Consider the following 12,303-nt stretch of genomic DNA (forward strand, 5'->3'; position numbering starts at 1 on the left):
AACGAGAAGACGTTCTTCTCCCTGCTATTTTCTATGAGTGTCTTTTTTTTTTTTTGTTCTTTAGTGATTTTAAGTGTCATTATGGGCTTCTTCTTTGGATGTGTGCGATGAGAAGCTGGGTCTGGATAATATTTGCCCTGTTAAGGTTGGGTATAGAAAGAATGAAAAAGTTGCAAAAAAATAACAATTTAGAAAGAGAAAAACTAAAAAATAATGGCCGGGTGAAACATAGTTAGTTGTACATTTTACGAAGTTTGGCTAACCCAGAAAAATAGTAATTCTTCTTCTTCAAAAACAGTTCTAGAAGATAACAAGTATATTCAAAGCACATACCTTTTTATCCATAAAAAGATATCCAGTCCTGGATCGGAGATGAGTTTAGGATGAAACAAACAAAAACTTTTTGGCTAGTGAAAAAGGAATCAGTCCAGTTCTTTTTTGAAAAAAATCACTATTGTTTTATTGGAGGAAAAACAAACTAGACAAATCATCATGTTGAGGCACGACATCATTTTAGGAATGGCTCATGCCAAGGATGTGGAACTAGTGATGACTGGAACAGGAGTTAAAAATGACTGTGGGGGATTTCCATCCCTGACGGTAGTTGGTCAGCGGATCATCCTTTAAAAAAACTGGAGATTTTATCAGGAGAGTTCTTTAGTAGGCATTAAAACCGATTTATCAGGAAAATTCTTTAGTAGGCATTAATCCAATTTGTCAGGAAAATTCTTTAGTAGGCATTAATCCAATTTGTCAGGAAAAGGAAAATTCTTTAGTAAGCAATTCATCAGAGACAATGAAAAGGACAGCATGGCGATAGGTGAGTTATTTTCAGCGAACAAAGCCCAACATCAAATGAAGATGGCGCAGAGAAGCCATCTTCGAGAAAAAAAAGCTTCTCCACCTTAGGGAGGTGGGAGCAAAAAATGTTAAAACTCCGTTAAGCGGAGGGCAGCAAATTATATGACATCAAATTATCGAAAGCTCTTTCCTCTTTCGCGCTCTTCCTTTTTATAAGATCCAAAAACTTAAAATTGAAGTTGTAGTGCATGTTGTGCAAGTTAAAGTTAAATTACCTAAAAATCACGAGTTGAGACGAAAAATTGATTATGCGTTAAAAGTTACGGTTGAGAAACACAACAAACACGCGGAGATGAAAGATGCCGACGACCAGTGGAATTCTCAGAAAAAAAAGGGTGGAAACTTCTCGAAATAAAAGGGGCTCTTTAAGGAGCTGGTAAGGAATTTTAGGGGGAGAATGTCCAAATTGCGCTACCGCTTAAGGGGCTAACGAAAGATGATGAAATAAAACGTGTATTACAAAATTAAAAGAATTAGTATTATTGATTAAAAAAAAAGATATCTATAAATTAGGCTGTGACCTAATGTCACAATATTCATACTCATCTTCTGCATCTTCCATATTGTAAGGAGAGTAAGGATCGTTGACTTGCTCTATGTGATAATTCCATGTATGTCTTGATTGAGGGAAATGTGGATGAGGTTTATCTAAATCATAAGGATTTCCTAAGGCCCTTATAATATTGGCCCCCAGGGGCACACTCTTATGTGACGGGTACAGGGGCCCCGAGCTGGACCTGAGCATACTTCAATTTCTCCCTTGCGGCGGTCTTGTTTTGAGTTTCTGACTTTCACATTTAAGTACGTTGACCTAGTGAGTGAAAATTATTTTATTTACTTTCAAATTCTGGATATCATTTGCAGAATATTGGTCACTAGACTCATGATCTATATTCTCTTTTCTGGCTACTTTGATATATTTATTAATCTTGTGGCGATTCCTTATTTGTTATCAATTCTCTTCCTTATCGTGGTTGCCAGATTAACTGGTAAGGACCTTTCGTCTTGGTTCAGTGTTATGTTGGACCCTGATGAGAAGAAACCACCCGCGTGTTCGCCGTGCGTGGAGACCCGTGTCCCTGGAAAAGGGGATCCTTGTAGTTGAGGGGCATCCTGGTACCCCAATACACTGCTTTGGCCCCTGCTTCTGGCAAACGGGAAGGGCATATTGGCCTGTATGCATCAATTTGCCAGTCACGAATGTCATCTGTTGGCTAGGGTCAAGGCCCGGGGTGGAGGCTGCTCTAGGGGTGACTTTCGGGCTTATAGCTATTGGTCAGCATCGGTGTAGAGTAGCAGATTTTATCTATTTCTCGCATCCCCTGAGGTGGGTGGTGTCGCCGATAGTGGAAGTTTTTTTCCCTTCCTATGGCTGAAAATGAACAGGTGTTCAGTTCCGCTCACCAGAACAAAAGCGGAACAGCCTTACCTAGTTTTAACCTATCAAAATGTACAAATTATGACCCCTCTAACGCAAAGTGCCTTATTCTAAGTTCTGCAGAAGAGAAACTATCTTTTATGCCACCTTTTCTAGTTCAAAAAACGATTGAGACACACATTGGGAATCCAAAAAATGTCAAACCCACGTCATCTGGAAACTTATTAGTGGAAACAAATTCTAAAAAACAAACTGCTTCACTTTTAAAATTGAATCTAATTGGAAACGTTAAAATTACAGTAACCCCTCATAACACCTTAAATATTTCGAAAGGCGTAATTTCAGACAAGACATTACAATCTCAGAAATTTTAGGTCTCAAGAAACCGCTCTTAAACCAACTCAAACAACTAAACTGCGTGGTTACAATATAACTAGAAAAGATAACATCAATAACAATAAATCTTGTGGCGGAGTTATGATCTTGACTTCCACAAGATATCCGTCGAAAATGATATCACTTAATACTAACTTGCAAGTAGTGGCCGTTCAACTACCCCTACAAATTCTCTTAATCCTTTGCTGTATCTACCTTCCTCCTGGAGATAATAAATCCCAAATTGACTTAGATAACTTGATCGGTCAACTCCCGCAGTCTTTTATAATATTAGGAGATTTCAATGGTCATAGCTCTACTTGGGGAAGTTCTGACTCCAATAAGCGAGGCGTTTTAATTGAAAAATTAATTGATGACCATTCTCTGTGTCTTCCTAATACGGGGGAAAGCACCCACTTTCACTCTCCATCGCGATCATTTCATGCTATAGATTTAGCTATATGCAGTGCATCTATGTACCCATATTGGTTATTTCATGTTCGTGACGATCTCTTCAATAGCGATCACTTTCCATTGGTACTTACACTTACTCACACAGGCAATAGCAACTATGTATTATCCAAAACACCGCGAATAAAATTGAACACTACAAACTGGGTAAGATTCTCCGCCTGCATGCATATTGATGAAAGCTTAATAAACCAAGCTGATATAAATCTTGCAATTGATCATTTCACAGATATGGTACTTAAAGCAACCAAACATAGTTCAAAATTGCCATCCACAAAATTACCAAAACACCCGAAACCGTGGTGGAACGTAGATTGTCAAAAAGCACAAAAGGGGCAAAAACAGTATTGCCAGATTTTTAGTAAGCATCCAACTACTGATAACCTGATTGCTTTCAAAAAGCAGTTCAGCAGCCCGAAAAACTCGACGAAACGCTTAAAAACTTCATGGCAAAGCTATATCTCTTCCATAAAGTATAACACACCATCCAACATAATCTCGAATAAAATAAGGACGATTTCTGGCAAATATACAGCACATGATATTCCTATTCTTAAGTGTAATAATTTAACTATCTCACATATACACGATATTACAAACGCCCTTGTTTGCTTTTCCTCAAGGTTCTAGCGCTTCTAACTACACTAAACCATTCGCTTCAATTAAGAGAAATGAAGAAAAGATAAAAAATGACACATAAAAAAACAAATAGTAATTACAACGAACCTTTTACATTTAACGAACTTCAAATAGCTTTAAAAAATACCCACCCAACAACTCCAGGTCCTGATGAAATTCACTACTCTATGCTTCAAAACCTTCCGGATAAAATCTTAAATCTTCTCGTAAAATTATACAATCGCATTTGGATAGAACGAATTTTTCCTAAAAACTGGTCAACTGCCTATGTAATTCCCATTTTAAAGCCAGGTAAAAACCCCGAAGAAACTACTAGCTATAGACTTATTGCTTTGACTAGCTGTCTTTGCAAACTTCTCGAAAAAAATGGTGAATCGACGCCTTATGTTTCTACTTGAAACCCAGAATGATCTTTCTGAGCACCGAAGGGGATTCCGTAAAGGTCGCAGCACTCTTGACAATTTACTTAGACTTGAAACTTATACATCCGTCATGCCTTTTTGAAAAATCAACATTTAGTTTCAAATTTTTTTTTTTTTTTTTTTTTTTTTGATATTCAGAAGGCTTATGACAGAACGTGGCGGTATGGTATACTTAGGGATCTTATTAAGAACTTGCAGCAAATTTTCTAAGGGCTGTAATGTATTTCTCAACGAACATACAGACAAACGTGGTAATAAACAAAAACAATTTATTTAAACATAACAAAAATAAAAAAACACACAAATTTTCATTCATGACTCTATAGCAGAGAGTAGAGGATCTCCTACAACTTACTCTCTTAAAAATCACTGACTGACTATTACGCATGCGCAGTTCGTTTCTGTTCAGTTGCGGTTAGGGAGATATTACAGGGCTCAGGGTCGACTTCTTCGCAGAGGATATCTTCGGATTCTGCATTGGCTACAGATCCGCGTGTCTGAAGCAATTAAAAACAGTTTGCGAAGAAACTGAGGCCTCCAACTTCTATGCACATAATTGATCGCGTCTAAAACGGAAACTTCAAACTTGTCATTTTTATCCAATGCTTTTATCAGGTCCTTTACTAGCATTTTTTTGTCCCGAATTATCCCTTAATCTAATGGCTGAAGAAGTACAGTAGCAGTTGGAGGAAGGAAAACGATTTCAATAGCTTTCGGGCTGACTATGGGCTGTGCAATTATCGACAATAAGGGTAACTTTTCTCTTTTGGCACGAAAACTGGGAGTCCAATTTACGGAAATCGTTGTAGTCATCCATGCATTTGAATAAGCATCATATTCATTTCCATTCATATTCGCTCCCAGCAATAGTGTTCGACGTTGCTTGCTGGCTTTTCCAGTGATGCATTTTTCGCCCTTAAACGATAGTTTTATCAGGCAAAAGACGATAAAATAAGCCCGTTTCATCTAGATTAAAAACACTCGAGGCATCAAACGTGGATAAAATGTCCTTGAGAACACTATTCCTCCAATTTTCTATAGCATCACCATCAACAGCTGCGGCTTCCCCACAAATCGTTTTAAAAGAAAGACAATTTCTGTCTTTGAAACGCTCCAGCCAACCATTGCTGCAATGGAAACCTTCTATGTTCAACTCCTTAGCAATTTTTCTTTAAGAATGACAGAAGAAATAGCCACGTTTTGCGATCTTGTATGGTTTAACCATCGAACTAAATTCTCCTCGATCTCGTCAAACTTTGATTTCCTCATTCTCTTTCTATTGCCTTTGCAGTCTGCTTCTTCAATCGTTTGCTTTGATGATAGAATATCACTTAAAAAAGTTCTCGGAATACTGTGTTCTTTGGCAAAAGCTGTTTTCGAAACATTTGACTTTTCAAAAAGTCCAATTAAGTCCTTTTTTTTCTTTCAGAGATAACGAGGTAAGTTTTCGCTTTCCCGGCATTTTGAAACGTAATCAAATCACAATTTTGTAAGAAAAAAAGGGCCCTTATAGCGGGGCTTACGCGACTTGAAATGAAGTCCAACTGAAGTACGTACAATAAAGAAAAACGTCAACACTCGATTGAGTCGGAGCAAGAAGTGCGAACTTTGAACGATTGGCGTGGAAAATTCCCAGAATCCCCTAAAAGGAAAGGAATTCTCACAGCTGTAGAGCGAAGTTCGTGGATGGTCAGAAATTCCCCGAGATACTTAAAGTGAAAGGGGCGGATCTGAAAAGATAACAAAATGGTATAAAAAGTGCGAAAAGAGATAAGTTTGCCATTTTTGGGGGTCACGAGTTATCCGGAGTAGAATTAAATTCGATGACGGGTAAATTATTTTCCATTACTGTCCATGAGGCTTAGTCGGGATCATAGGAAAACGACGACTTAATGAGGTTTTACTGTATTTATAAAATAAGTACTATATATTCTGCAATAGGTGAAAAAATAACATCATTATAATTATTTCTTGTATCTTTTCTCAGAAGACGTTTCAGACTTATAGGAAAAATATGATTATCATCCTTCCGGTGTTACTCTTTCTATGACAAATTTGGTTTTCTTTAGATCCGAGTGTGTTTTGGAGTAAAAACAATGATGGCCATTAATATGAATCCAGTTAGTTGGTATTACACCGTATGAGTGTTCTTCTTCCGTGAATAAAACTACCGCATATTCCATGCTCTACACCTGTGTTGCATATGGCAGCCAAATATCTTGAAAATGTTTGTTGAGATGACTTGATAATAGTTTTATTATTCATTTCCTACAGTTAACAAATTTTTATCATTTATGTAAGTAAATATAGATTAAAGCACTTCTTTCAAGTAACTATAGATGAAATGATGTATTGTGTTTCTCATAGTTAAACTACTACATAACAGTTAAAAAAAATGTAATTATAGTTAATAAGCATTTTCAAAGCTGTTATATTTGCCAGAATAAATAGACTACTTTTCATGCTTTCTAATACAAAGTCAAAAAGTATAAAAATTCCTGGGCAAAGCAAGATTGAAATTGAAAGGGGATATATCGATTTTTAAATATATAAATTTTTTTAATATAACTGGCCCTGTATAAAATAAAAGTTGTCTAAACTCAGTTGCCTTTCATCTCTTTACATCATTTCAATGACGGGGTTTTCTAGAAAATTCTAAGGAAACGCAATTTTTTAAGGCATTTAATTCAGAAGAAATGCTTTCTATTATGCGCGAGTTAAATTTAATAGGTGCTGGTTCAAAAAATCCACAGATAGACAAGCGATCTTACCACACCTAGACAAACTAGTTGCATGTAATCTAAAGGTAAACTATGAACAAAATTAATATCTGGAATGAGCAGCACTCTGAAACATGCAAGTCTTCATCACTTAAAAATGTATAGTAGGGTCCTTTCAGCTGCTGTAAATTCAGTAAACGCTACACGATTATTTACCCATTTACCAACTTGTTAGCATTTTGTGTATGAACTATACCCGGTATGCCCTTTAGTTCCCAAAAGTAAAAACTTAGCTAGTGCATTGCAATTGAAGCCTTTAATAGATAATATTTTTTACTCGGCTACTCTGAATCTTTGTTATTAATATTATACTTTCTTCTATGAATTCCTTTAGATAAACGGAACAATTATTAGGCTTTCCTTCCCACAATATATGCCTATAGAGAATACAACGGATTTCAAAGAATGGAAATTTGTTACAAGACCTTAAACAAGACCAAATTCTGTGTAAGTGCTTTTGAATAAAAGCAAGCAGGCCATGAATATTAATCAGGAGTTGAACGCTTGAAATATTTTCTGTCAAAGCCTTCAACGATCTGCAGATATTTTTCTTTATTCCAATATTGAAACACTGGACAGGTTGAACAGCCCTCGAAACGACACAAGGAGGAGTCTCAGCAAAATTTTAGCTTCTAATGGTAAATCCGAAAAACAAGAGTGTTCTCGGAGAATAGAGAGCAATGCACTGACTGCAACAAGATTAATTTGAAAAGAATTCCCCCATAACTTTAACTTCTGTTATCGAAATCCTCTTCGTCGTCAGATGGAAAGGCTTTAAAGTTCTAAAGTTAGTTCTGTATCGATTTGGGAATTACTTCCTTCCTGTTTTTCTAATTTGTCCTGATCCTAAATCTGTATTATTTCAGGAACTTCAATACCATGTTCAAGACTTTTCAACTTCCGTATCTGCATTATTTGAATCCGGACAATTACCCACAATTAATATTGTCTAATTGGTCGATGTGGCATGACATGCTCAGGCAAGGGAATCTTCTTTTTAAAATTCCATAGTTTCGCTCTACAGTATTTCTTGTTAATACATGTGCCTTGTTGTACCTGAAACAAAATACCAATCAACTTAACTAAATAACAGTTTCTATCATATCTCTTTTACAAAAATTATTTTAATATGAGTTTGGGTTTGTCATGACAAATGATTATTGTGTAATTTGGAACATTGCCTATATTATGTTAACACATTGAATGCCACGCTAATTTTGGCATGGCTTGCCCGTCTGGCTAAACGTTAAATAACTACAAACTAAATTTATAAATATCAGACAGATTTTGCTAGTTTTTTTAAAAGGTTTAGCACGACATATCTGAAAAAAGTGGTGAATTATATAAGCCTACGAATTGTTAATCTTGGCTTCGCCGGTCACCCCTGTTATACGGCCAAAAATAAACCCGACTCCACAATATCAACATACAATTTTAAATAATCTGGCTGAAGATTTAAATCATAAGGTCAAAAAGTTTGTTTGAAATGAAATGTTTAAAGTAGTTCAAGAGAAAAAAGTTAAAAATATATTTTGAAACTCGCGTGATGTGACACTAAATAATAAATTATAAACTTGTATTGTATATAGTAAGTATAAATATATTAAAAATCAAGTCAGGAGAACAGAATAGTTGGACAAATGGAAAATAATAATTTCCTACAATAACTAGTATCAACATATTTATTCAGACACTGTTTTCCATGAGGAACCAATTCAAGATCAACACTGTGCTTCGTAATTTAATGTCAATCAAATTATTTCACAACCTGCTCAATGTATTTGATATAGAGAGGTATTTAAATTCTCATTCCAATAATTAAATAAGTTTTTACAAGCAAGAATGTTTAATAGACAAAAGATTTATGAAGTAAAAATTTATGCTTCTCTTTACTTTGTAATAATTAGAAAACGGAACCCTGTACATGGTCTAAGGCATCAAAATTAATGTTTTAATAGTTGCATAAAATTAGCGTTTTGTTATCCTAAATTTGTCTTTAGCTTATAATTTGTTGCTGGTTATTTGGTGGTTTTGAATGAATGTAATATTTCATAGCATACAAGCAGTTACATTGAAAAGCACAAATGTTCAATACAATGAACTAAAAGGCTTCATAAACTAACAAATTTTTTAAAATGAAAAATACCACAGTGTAATAATTAGCATATTTATCAAAAAATGGTAATAGGTGGCTAATAAGTAATTGCCCTGTTACAAAACATAAATAATTACCAACAATTATGAAGTGAAAAAATAACATGTTTTAAAGTATACAAGAATCATTTTAAAATTTACGAATGCAATGACGTACCTCACTTGTGCAGGTGAATTTGGTCCCAATACAGGTGTCAATAAAAAACCATAACCATTATCGCTTAGGAGATGATAGTTTTTGTAAATGGGTTTTGTCTGTAGATCAAGACAGACAGCACTATTACTGAAAATTGTGCTGTCATGCACAGCTCCAGGCCACCTAGCCACAACATTTCTAATTAACAAGTCTGCATCGCAGATTGTCTGTACATTCAAAGAAAAAAAATGAAAATTGAATGTAAGTGATAAAAAAAAATAATTTATAAAATGCATTTCTAAACAGGTGCTTAATTTCATAGATATTAATTGCTTTGTAGGTGTAAGCAAGTTCAATAAAATAAATTTCACTTACCTCTTCACATTCTTTGGTCTTTGGCAAGGAAATAAATTCCTTGCGCAATGATTTGGCTGACTCTGTGGACAAACTCTACAGATAGCAGACTGGCTCACCTGGAAACAATCTCTCAGGAGAAACTGAAAGCTTCCGGTGGCATAATAACAAAGTGCTATAATCACTTGTTCCAAAGGTGACAGGGCATTGTTTAGAGTCGATGAATAATGTAAATCTTTTTCTACGATGGAGACTAATGTTCTAACTCTTACCTTATCCAGGCGAAATCTTTTTTTAAAATTTCGAAAAACAATTAGCAAATAGAAACAAAAAAGAACAGCAGAAATATAAAATATACCGACGAAGTAAATAAACATTCGTTTATTGCGCATGCGCGGTTACTCTAACCGGGAATATCTTCAGGTTAAAGTTACTTAACTCTGGGTTAGAGTAGAGTAGCATGTTATAAAATACTATCATAGGCCAGCGATTTGTTTTTCTTTTGCAAATGTATGTGCTTAAAAGTTGATCAAGAGTATCTACAGCCCCTTTAGTTGAATTGTAATCTAAGATAATTTGTGGTTTTTTGTCAGGTCTGTTGCAGACTTCTTTGTCGTGATGCAAAGTAACATTCTTGTTCTTTTTTGGAATGTAGTTGACAACAGTTGTGTCTGCTGTAAAATAAAATGATGAGCTGTGTACTTCTTTGTTTGGCATTTGTTCAGGAAGTTCCTTTTTATTTTTTCTAATGGTGTCAAGCATTGTCATTTTCCGTTTCAGAAGAAGTTGTCCTAAGTTGTAAGATGTAAAAAAATTATCACATGTCACATTGTGTCCTGAATACTCATAAGTAAGATCACACACTACTCGCATTCCTTGATTTCTCCGGCATTGATTTTTACAGCATATCAGAAAGTAAAATAGAACAGAATAAAAGAAAAGTTGCAATCAGAGCAAATACTTTGGCCCTTAGCCAACTTTCGATTTTTTTTAAAAAAAATGGCAAACACACAACAAATATCTATTCAAAAAATATTTTTCAGAAAGATAAACAAAATAAACTGAAGAAAAAAATCCTAGATGTTACAATTTCTAGAAAACCAATACTTTTGTTTTGGAGGCAGCTGAAGGCCGACACAGGAATAGTGATACCACTACAAACAAGAGTCGCACAAAATTGTATTACAATGACTTTGTGGGGGCGGAGTTATCGATCATGCCAACCTTCATCTATCAAAAGGTACCTCTCTGGTTTTAGAATAGGGGCGTATCACATCACTGTATTTGTTCAAAATATCCCGATAAGCAGCGTCATTTGCAATTAAAGTTACTTGAGGTGTGTCATCCGCGGACTTAGTGCCCGTGCTGACAAGATTGGTCAGCGGATCTTTAAGACAACCATGTTTAAGGTCTATCAACAAACCGTAATGTCGCAAAAAATCTGCTACAAAAGTTTAACATCATTCACTAGTATATAAAGCGTGCTAACTTGATTCTAACCAGGGGTACCTTTTCATAGATGACGGTTGACATGGTCTGTAACTACTCTCCCCACAACTTCAATCTTGTTTGCAGGAATCATATTCCCATGTCATCATTCTCGATTTTGTAGCAATCACGTTTTGAACTAACAGCCATCCATCTGAAGTAAAGAATTGCTTCACTTCATTTATTTCCACACATGATTCCATACAATAAGAAGAAACCTTCTCGATACTACATTCTATGGAAGCTTCTTCGGTCAAAATGCTTTTATTCATGGCCTTTGATGATGTTTCTTCATCAAAGCACTCCAAAAGCTTCTTTTGCCTCTCCAAAATAGCTTTTCTTGTAAATGGAACAGGCCTATTACACTTCTTCCTTTTCAAGCCAACAACTGTTGTTGTTAAACCTAAAAATATAAACTATTTTAAGAAGAAAAAAAATCTTTGTAGAAAATAAAAATCAAGCAGTTTTTAAGGACCTTGGGAACTCTGCTTAAATAATAGAATTAATTTTTGGGCCGTTTAATGTGTGATTTTCTTTTAAAGAAGTAAAACGGGGAAAAAAATGTGTATGCATGTAATACAAAAATTATAAATACTTTTGTATTAATAACATTAAAACTCTTTCGTTTTCATTAAATGTCTCTGGTAAAGAATAGGTGTAGAAATTCTATTTTGGGACTTCAAGGCTGAAAACATACAATTGAATTATTATTAGATTTATATTTCAAAGGAGGAGTTATTTTTAAAATCTTGTCCCTCTTTCACTTTCATATTAGGAAGCATTAAATGATTATCGATTATGCGTAGAGTTACAAGGTATGTACGACTTGAGCCTGTTTACACCATTCTCTGTTAGTATTGAATGCGGGACCGATGGTTTTCGCATGTCTCTTGCTGAATAACGTGTTCCATAAAAGATCTGCCGGGACCATCCGGATTTTTATCCACACGCCCTCCCTTGTGGAGTGGGGATGTGAACTGTTATAACCACCAGCCTACCTTTAAATAAACATTTTTAGAACGTATTATGGCTTACGACTGAATTATTCAAGCTGAATACAACAATGATAACAGGGATGTAACCCTATTATTATATGTACAGTTGACAAAAAAAGTATTAGCACACTAAGCTAATTTAAAATTCTTGCAAGATAAAATAACCAAACTAATCCAAACTAGGATTTTCTTTACCTTTATTATAGTAAAAACAAAAGTAAGTGAAAATAAAAAGCACACTTGCTTTTAC

Source organism: Parasteatoda tepidariorum, chromosome 10, assembly GCF_982258835.1.
Source record: "Parasteatoda tepidariorum strain Cologne lab strain chromosome 10, Ptep-v5.0, whole genome shotgun sequence".
Taxonomy (NCBI): Eukaryota; Metazoa; Arthropoda; class Arachnida; order Araneae; family Theridiidae; genus Parasteatoda; species Parasteatoda tepidariorum.